Below are 8,416 nucleotides of genomic sequence, written 5' to 3'. Positions count from 1 at the left end.
GAAGGAAGTGAGGAGCGCCTCTGCCCGGCCGCCCCGTCTGGGAAGTGAGGAGCGCCTCTGCCTGGCTGCCACCCCGTCTGGGAGGAAGTGAGGAGCGCCTCTGCCCGGCCGCCCCGTCTGGGAAGTGAGTAGCACCTCTGCCTGGCCACCCCGTCTGGGAGGTGAGGAGAGCCTCTACTCGGCCACCCATCGTCTGGGACGTGAGGAGCGCCTCTGCCCGGCCGCCCTGTCTGGGATGTGAGGAGCGCCTCTACCCGGCCACACATCGTCTGGGATGTGAGGAGCGCCTCTGCCCGGCCTCCCCGTCTGGGAAGTGAGGAGCGCCTCTGCCCAGCCGCCCTGTCTGGGAGGTGAGGAGCGCCTCTGCCCGGCCGCCCTGTCTGGGAGGTGTACCCAACAGCTCCGAAGAGACAGCGACCATCGGGAGTGGGCCATGAGGACGATGGCGGTTTTGTTGAAAAGAAGGGGGGGAAGTGTGGGGAAAGGAAGGAGAGATCAGATTGTTGCTGTGTCTGTGTAGAAAGAGGTGGGCATAGGAGACTCCATTTTGTTCTGACTAGGAGAAATTCTTCTGCCTTGGGATGCTGTTGATCTATGGCCTTTCCCCCAGCCCTGTGCTCTCTGAAACATGTGCTGTGTCAACTCAGGGTTAAATGAATTAAGGGCGGTGCAAGATGTGCTTTGTTAAACAGATGCTTGAAGGCAGCATGCTCTTTAAGAGTCATCACCACTCCCTAATCTCAAGTACCCACGGACACAAACACTGCAGAAGGCCGCAGGGACCTCTGCCTAGGAAAACCAGAGACCTTTGTTCATGTGTTTATCTCCTGACCTTCTCTCCACTATTATCCTATGACCCTGCCATATCCCCCTCTCCAAGAAACACCCAAGAATCATCAATAAATACTTAAAAAAAAAAAAAGAAACAAAGACAAAAAACAAAGCCTCAGTGGGCATCCTGACATTCACTCCTGCCTTAGATAGACTCAAGACCCCTAGTCATAGGTAATACCAGACCCCCTAGGTCTTCACCCATGCACACACTTTCTCAGATAAACCCTATCCCCAGAAAATTACTATGGAGTACAGCAGAAAATACTGAGAAAGGAGAAACAAGGATGGAAAGCAAGGACAGGAATGTTCCTTTAGCAAAAGTTCTTTCACATATGAGGTAGAGGTGGTGATGGATGGTCTCAGTGCAGTGAACAACCTATACCACCACTATGGGGCCATTTAACTTGCCCTATAGACAGAAGAAGGGGAGTGGTAAGAGCATTTTGGGCAAATAACACAATGTGAGCAAGAGCACTAAGATAGTAAATTCAGTAAGTGAAAGGACACTGAAGGCTTGAGCTCTAGAGCAGTGATAATGAGGTTGAGGTGGAGAGACCTGATTTAAGAGCTATCAGGGTTAGAATGGGTAGGACTTGGCAGGTGATGAGGGTGAGGTAGGTGGATCACTTGAGGCCAGGAGTTCGAGACCAGCTCACTACAACATGGTGAAACCCCATCTCTACTAAAAATACAAAAATTAGCCGGGTGTGGTGGCTTGCGCCTGTAATCCCAGCTACTCAGGAAGCTGAGGTAGGAGAATCGGTTGAACCCGGGAGGCAGAAGTTGCAGTGAGCCAAGTTTGTGCCACTGCACTCCAGCCTGGGCGGCAGAGCGAGACTCCGTCTCAAAAAACAAAACAAAACAAAATTTTATTTTTATTTATCTAATTATACACACATACACAGACACCTACGTATACAGACATACACACGTACACACACACATACAAATATATATATGTGCTCTGATGCACTGGGGCTTCCACTGCTCTTACTTAATGTGGGTGATACTATCATCATTATATATATATATGGGGGGGCGACAGAGAGAGAGAGAGAGAGAGAGAGATGGGATCTTGCTGTGTTGCCCAGACTGGTCTCAAGCTCCTGGCTTTAGGCAATCCTCCCACCTTGGCCTCCCAAAATGCTGGTAATACAGTATTTATTTATTGCTCTGTCAACCAGGCTGGAGTGCAGTGGCATGATCACTGCTCACTGCAGCCTCAACCTGCCAGGCTCATGTGATCCTATCACCTCGGCCTCCAGAGTAGCTGGGACTACAGGTACAGGCCACCACACCTGGCTAATTTTTGTATTTTTAGTAGAGGTGGCGTTTCACCATGTTGGCCAGGCTGGTCTCAAACTCCTGACCTCAGGTGATCAGCCTGCCTCGGCCTCCCAAAGTGCTGGGATTACAGGCGTGAGCCACCATGCCCGGCCAGTCCTCTCTATCTTAACCTTCACAAAGAAACTTTGAAATGATATTCAGTTTTTGTTACTGCTTTCCTCAGGCCTTTTCTGTCTTTAACACCAACCTCTTCTGCTCAGCCCATTGAACACTCATTCTGGGCCCAGGGGCCTAGGCTCATGCCTGTAATCCCAGCACTTTGGGAGGCCGGGGTGGGCAGATTGCTTGAGTCCAGGAGTTCGAGACCAGCCAGGGCGACATGGCAAAACCTTGTCTCTACAAAAAACCCCCCAAAACTAGCTGGGTGTGGTGGCACACACCTATCATCCCAGCTACTAGGGAGGTGGAGGCAGAAGGATCACTTGAGCCAGGGAGTTGGAGGCTGGAGTGCGCCGAGATTGCACCACTGTGCTCCAGCCTGGGCAAGAGAGTGAGACTCTACCTCAAAAAAAAAAAAAAGAAGATACACTCATTCTGTTTCACAGAATGGTTTATAGAATGGTGTGTTGCCTGATTCTGTAATCATAAATGTCAGTTAAGAGCTTTAAAGTAAATGTTATTCTGTTTTTCAGTAATAGCAATTACCACCATCTAATGTACTACTGTAAATAATTATTGTTTATTCCCTCCTCCACCTCCTCAACACAGGTACTTTGTGTTTTTTTGTTTTGTGTTTTTTTTTTGAGGCGGAGTTTCACTCTTGTTGCCCGAGCTGGAGTGCAATGGCACAATCTCAGCTCACTGCAACCTTCGCTTCCCGGGCTCAAGTGATTCTCCTGCCTCAGCCTCCCAAGTTGCTGGGATTGCAGGCATGTGCCACCATGTCTGGCTAATTTTGTATTTTTAGTAGAGACGGGGTTTCTCCATGTTGGTCAGGCTGGTCTTGAACTCCCGACCTCAGGTGATCTGCCTGCCTCGGCTTCCCAAAGTGCTAGGATTACAGGCGTGAGCCACTGCGCCTGGCCTTACTTTTGTTTTATACTCTGTTGTACCCTCAGCATAGCACACCTTAGGCACTTAGGAAGAATCTGAGAAACGAATCAGTTAATCCCTACTTTACCAATAATGAATAAAGACTGAGAAACTCGGCGGGGCGCCGTGGCTCACACCTATAATCCTAGCACGCTGGGAGGCCAAGGTGGGTGGATCACTTGAGGTCAGAATTCAAAACCAGCCTGGCCAACATGGTGAAAACCTGTCTCGACTAAAAATACAAAAAAAAATATGAGCTGGGCATGGTGGCGGGCGCCTGTAATTCCAGCTACTCGGGAGGCTGAGGTGGGAGAATCGCTTGAACCTAGGAGGCGGAGGTTGCAGGGAGCCGAGATCGCACGACTGAACTCCAGTGTGGGCGACAGAGTGAGACTCTCAAAAAAAAAAAAAAAAAAGACTGAAAAATTAGGCAACCTGTCCAAGAACACTACAGTGACAATTAGCAAAGCTGGGATTTCAACCCAGGACTATCTCACAGCCACAGCATAGTATTTTCTTTTTGTTCTTGTTGTGACTGCACGTTACGCCATACATGGCATCCAGGACGCATAGCAATTAGTATTTAACATTCCTTACATGGGAATCACGTAAACAATCAGGTAAACACGATTCAATTTGTGACTCAACCATTAATACTTTGTGACACTGGCTAATTTATTTAACTTCTGGATGTCGGTTATGTTTTTTTTGAGACAGGATCTCGCTCTGCTGTCACCCGGGCTGGAGTTCAGTGGAGGGATCTCTGCACCCTCAACTTTCTGGGCTATCAAGCGATCCTCCCACCTCAGCCTCCCCGGTAGTTGGGACCACAGGTGCCCGCCATCATGCTCGGCTGATTTGTAAAATTTCTTTTGCAGAGACGGTGATCTTGCTCTGTGGCCCAGGCTGGTCTCGAACTCCTGGACTCAAGCGATCCTCCTGCCTGGGCCTCCTAAAGATTCAGCTGCTTTTGGATCAACCGATCGCCTTAAGACCTTTTAACTCGAACACCTGTCACATCCTAGGATCCGCGAAGGGCTGAAAGTCAGAGTTTTTGAAGCGTCCCTCGGCGCAGTGGCTCCGCTCCACCTCCCATTCGCGCTACCACTGCGGCCGCAGCCCCAGGAGTCGCCGCGGGGCCAGCGTCGCCCTCCAGGTGCTGCGCGTCGGAAGCCGGAAGCAGGGACTGAGCCACAGACGAGGAAACGCCGGTTTCTCCGGGGCTCCCCAGCGCCCCATCTTTAGCCTGGAGGCCGCCCTCTTCCATTTGCTCTTGGGCGTCAGGGCGGTACCCCACTCCGCTAGACACTTTGGATCCGCTAGCACTTCCTCCTGTCCAGCGTCAAAGGCCCCGGAAGTGACGTTTACGCGCCGTGCGTAACGTGCGTTCGCTGGCGGTGCCGGGGGCGGGGCGACCAGGAGGGTGGGTGTGAGGCGGGAGCTGGCCGCGGAGCCCAGACCTACCCGAGCGAAGTGGGCGAGCGGCGGTTTGGACGCCGGCGGAGACGCGGGCGAGGTACGGAGCGGACGGGCTGGGGCTAAGAGCTGCTCCGCTCTCAGCTACAGGAGCGGGGCGGCGGGGCATCTCGGGCTGGGGGTGGCAGGGCGGTCAGTCCGTGCAGTCCGCGCGGCCAGGGCAGTTGCGCGTCGGTGTCTACCGCTGTCCTTCGTCCCACATTCCGTCTCCGTCAGCGCCGCCTTCCCTGTTCCAGGCCGCCCTCGGCTCCCTTAATCCTCACAGTGCGCCGCTTCTCCGTCCCAGACACTAGTTGCTGGGATCTCCAGCGCCGGCCGAGCCCCGACGGCCTGACGCGGAGCATTTCCTGGCCGCCTCCCTCTCCGGCGGCTCCCCTCGGCCTGGCTCCCACCTTCCGTCCAGGCCGCTGGCTCCGAAGCAGCGTCTGTGGTCGCACCGGGCACCTCCCACGACCTCCCCGGAACGCGCTGGTATGGGACGCTTGGACCCAGACCACAGCTCCCGGCCGCGGCAGGGGCGCCGGGACTTGATCCCACGTCACCCTGGGGGGCAGAAGTGTCCCGGAGTTGGGAGGGGATTTGAAGCCTGTGGTCCTAACTTCCACCCCGTGGCTGAGGGCGAGGCTGCGGGGCTGGGGTTAGGAGCAGAAGTCCCTACTTCCGAACCGTCTGGGAGGAGAACCGAGGGATGCCCATCACGGCAGTTTAGGGAGAGAGAGGGAGGGACTCTGCCGCTTTGGAGGCTAGGTCATAGGCAGCTGGCGGTGTCTCAGCGCGGGTGACCAATCCTTGCGGTTGGGAAATGTGTCGTGGGCGCCCGTGGGCTCGTTTTGCCTTTGATATTAGATAGGAAATTTTCCCAGGACGAGTTTACCGGAGCACCTTGGGAGTTGGTTTTTGGCTTGGAGAGCTGCTTTCCCCCCTCTAAACCTAGAACTGCTTTGTTTTTCTTTATTATTTTTTTTCGAGATGGGATCTCACAATGTTGCCCAGCAGGTGTGAAACTCCTGGCCTTAAGCGATCCTCCTGCCTCGGCCTCCCAGAGTGTTGAGATTACAGGCGTGAGCCATTGCGCGGCTTTAACTGCTGTTAAAGAGTCTGTTCCGGCCGGGTGCGGTGGCTCACCTCTGTAATCCCAGCATTTGGAAGACCGAGACGGGCGGATCATGAGGTCAGGAGATTGAGACCATCCTGCCTAACACGGTGAAACCCCATCTCTACTACAAAAAAAAAAAAAAAATTTTGCCGGGCGTGGCGGCGGGCACCTGTAGTCCCAGCTACTGTGGAGGCTGAGGCAGGAGAATGGCATGAACCCGGGAGGCGGAGGTTGCAGTGAGCCGAAATCATGCCATTGCACTCCAGCCTGGGCGACAGAGCTAGACTCCATCTCAAAAAAAAAAAAAGAGTCTGTTCCTTAAAATTGTTGTACCAAGAAACTTGCCAGAGATGCAAGAAAATGTGATTATATTGTTAATATTTAATGATAAATAACATTTTGCTTTTAAGAGTTACTGATTCATATCCGCAGGATTAAGGAATGTTCAGGATTTGAATTTTTAATGACCTTCCGAGCAGTCATGTTTCTGCTCTCTAGAAGTTAGCCAGTTGAGGAGAAGGGACAGTCAAGATACTTTCAATACAGTGTGGTAAGGAGTGTGAGCTAAGATGGAGCACCGAGGAAGGAGCCGGGCATTTAGGCCATGCTGTTGGGTGTGGAGCCTGGAAGGGATCAGGGAATACTTTCTGCATGTGTCTTGAAGAATGAGTAGCATTCAGACTAACAGGGTGGAGTGAGGGAGAGGGGGGAATCAAAGGAGAGGAGGCCAGTAACTACAAGGAGGTGCCTATTTATTAATTTATTTATTTAGAGGGTCTCACTTTGTCACCGAGGCTGGAGTACAGTGACACGACGAGTCACTGAAGTCTCAACTGCCTGCGCTCAAGTGATCCTCCCACCTCAGCCTCCCGAGTAGCTAAGACTGCAGATGCGTGCCACCACACTCAGCTGATTTTTAAAGATTTTGTAAAGATGTTGTCTTGCTGTGTTGCCCAGCCTGGTCTCAAACTCCTGGACTCAAACAATCCTCCTGCCTCAAGCGTGCCAAGTGCTGAAATTACAGGCATCAGCTACCGAGCCTGGAGGGTGGTTATTAAAGTGAAAAAGTACAGGACAGAGATGTAGGATCTCAGGCTTCATCTGATGGTGACAGAACCAGGGAAAGTTTTTTAGCTGGGTCCTTGTGTGGTTAAAATGGGTCTCTCTGGCCGGGCATGGTGGCTCACGCCTGTAATCCCAGCACTTTGGGAGGCTGAGGCGGGCGGATCACGAGGTCAGGAGTTCAAGACCAGCCTGAGCAACATGGTGAAACCCCGTCTCTACTAAAAACACTAAAATTAGCTGAGTGTGATGGAGCCTGCCTGTAATGCTAGCTACTCAGGAGGCTGAGGTAGGAGAATTGCTTGAACCTAGGAGGCTGAGTTTGTGGTGAGCCAAGATTGCACCAGTGCACTCCAGCCTGGGCGACAAAGCGAGACTTCGTCTCAAAAAAAAAAAAAGAAAAAAATTAAAAAAAAAAGAAAAAGGGCTCTCTCTCTCCCTTTCTCCCAGGCTGGAATGCACTGGCAGGAACACAGCTCACTGCGGCCTCCACCACGCATGCTTAAGCTATCCTCTTGTCTCAGCCTCCCAAGTAGCTGGGACCACAGGCCTGCCACCTACTAATTTAGCTTGCCTGGCTAAATGTTTTTTTTCTTTTTTTGATACGGAATCTGGCTCTGTCGCCCAGGCTGGAGTGCAGTGGCGCCATCTCGGCTCACTGCAAGCTCCGCCTCCCGGGTTCACGCCATTCTCTTGCCTCAGCCTCCTGAATAGCTGGGACTACAGGTGCCCACCACCATGCCTGGCTAATTTTTTGTATTTTTAGTAGAGACGGGGTTTCACCGTGTTAGCCAGGATGGTCTCAATCTCCTGACCTCGTGATCCACCCTCCTTGGCATTCCAAAGTGCTGGAATTACAGGTGTGAGCCACCACACCTGGCCTAATTTTTTTTGTAGAGATGGAATCCTTATATGTTTCCCAGGGTGCTCTCCAACCCCTTGCCTCAAGTGATTCTCTAGCCTCGGCCTCCCAAAGTGTTGGGATTACAAACATGAGCCACTGCACCCGGCCCTAAAATGGAATTTTATGTAGCTCTTACACACAGGCAGCTATGTAGCTGATAAGGATAAATGTTTTCAGTGTAGTGCTTGATTATTTGCTTTTTTCTTTTCTTTTCTTTATTTTTTTTTTTAAGACGGAGTCTTGCTCTGTGACCGGGCTGGAGTGCAGTGGCGTGATCTTGGCCACTGCAACGTCTGCCTCCTGGGTTCAAGCGATTTGCGTGTCTCAGCCTTCTGAGTAGCTGGGACTGACTATAGGCATGCGCCACCATGGCCAGCTAATTACTGCTGTCTTGTATTTTAATTTTCTCTGCTTATTAGATGTTTTAAATGATGCCAGGCATGGTGGCTCACGCCTGTAATCCTAGCACTTTGGGAGGCCAAGGTGGGAGGATTGCTTGAGGCCAGGAGTTGGAGACCAGCCTGGGCAAAATAGCAAGACTGCATCTCTACAAAAAAAAAAAAGAAAAAAGATAGCCGGGTGCGGTGGCTCACGCCTGTAATCCCAGCACTTTGGGAGGCTGAGGCAGGCGGATCACGAGGTCAGGAGATCAAGACCATCCTGGC

At 52.0% G+C, this 8,416-nt stretch overlaps 1 protein-coding gene across 7 annotated transcripts in view; it reads left to right on the top strand.

Annotated features, from left to right (window-relative positions):
- The first annotated feature begins 2,043 nt into the window (after positions 1–2,043).
- RABGEF1 (RAB guanine nucleotide exchange factor 1) overlaps positions 2,044–8,416 on the top strand; it is a 77,486-nt gene continuing 71,113 nt past the window's right edge. For all 7 annotated transcript variants that reach the window (XM_054495082.2, XM_054495077.2, XM_054495081.2 and 4 more), the window contains exon 1: positions 2,044–4,729. The gene's annotated coding sequence lies outside the window, so the exon portion shown is untranslated. The remainder of the gene's footprint in view (positions 4,730–8,416) is intronic.

This window comes from Pongo pygmaeus, chromosome 6 (assembly GCF_028885625.2).
Source record: "Pongo pygmaeus isolate AG05252 chromosome 6, NHGRI_mPonPyg2-v2.0_pri, whole genome shotgun sequence".
NCBI classification, from domain to species: Eukaryota; Metazoa; Chordata; class Mammalia; order Primates; family Hominidae; genus Pongo; species Pongo pygmaeus.
This window is presented reverse-complemented; position numbering and strand designations above follow the sequence as displayed.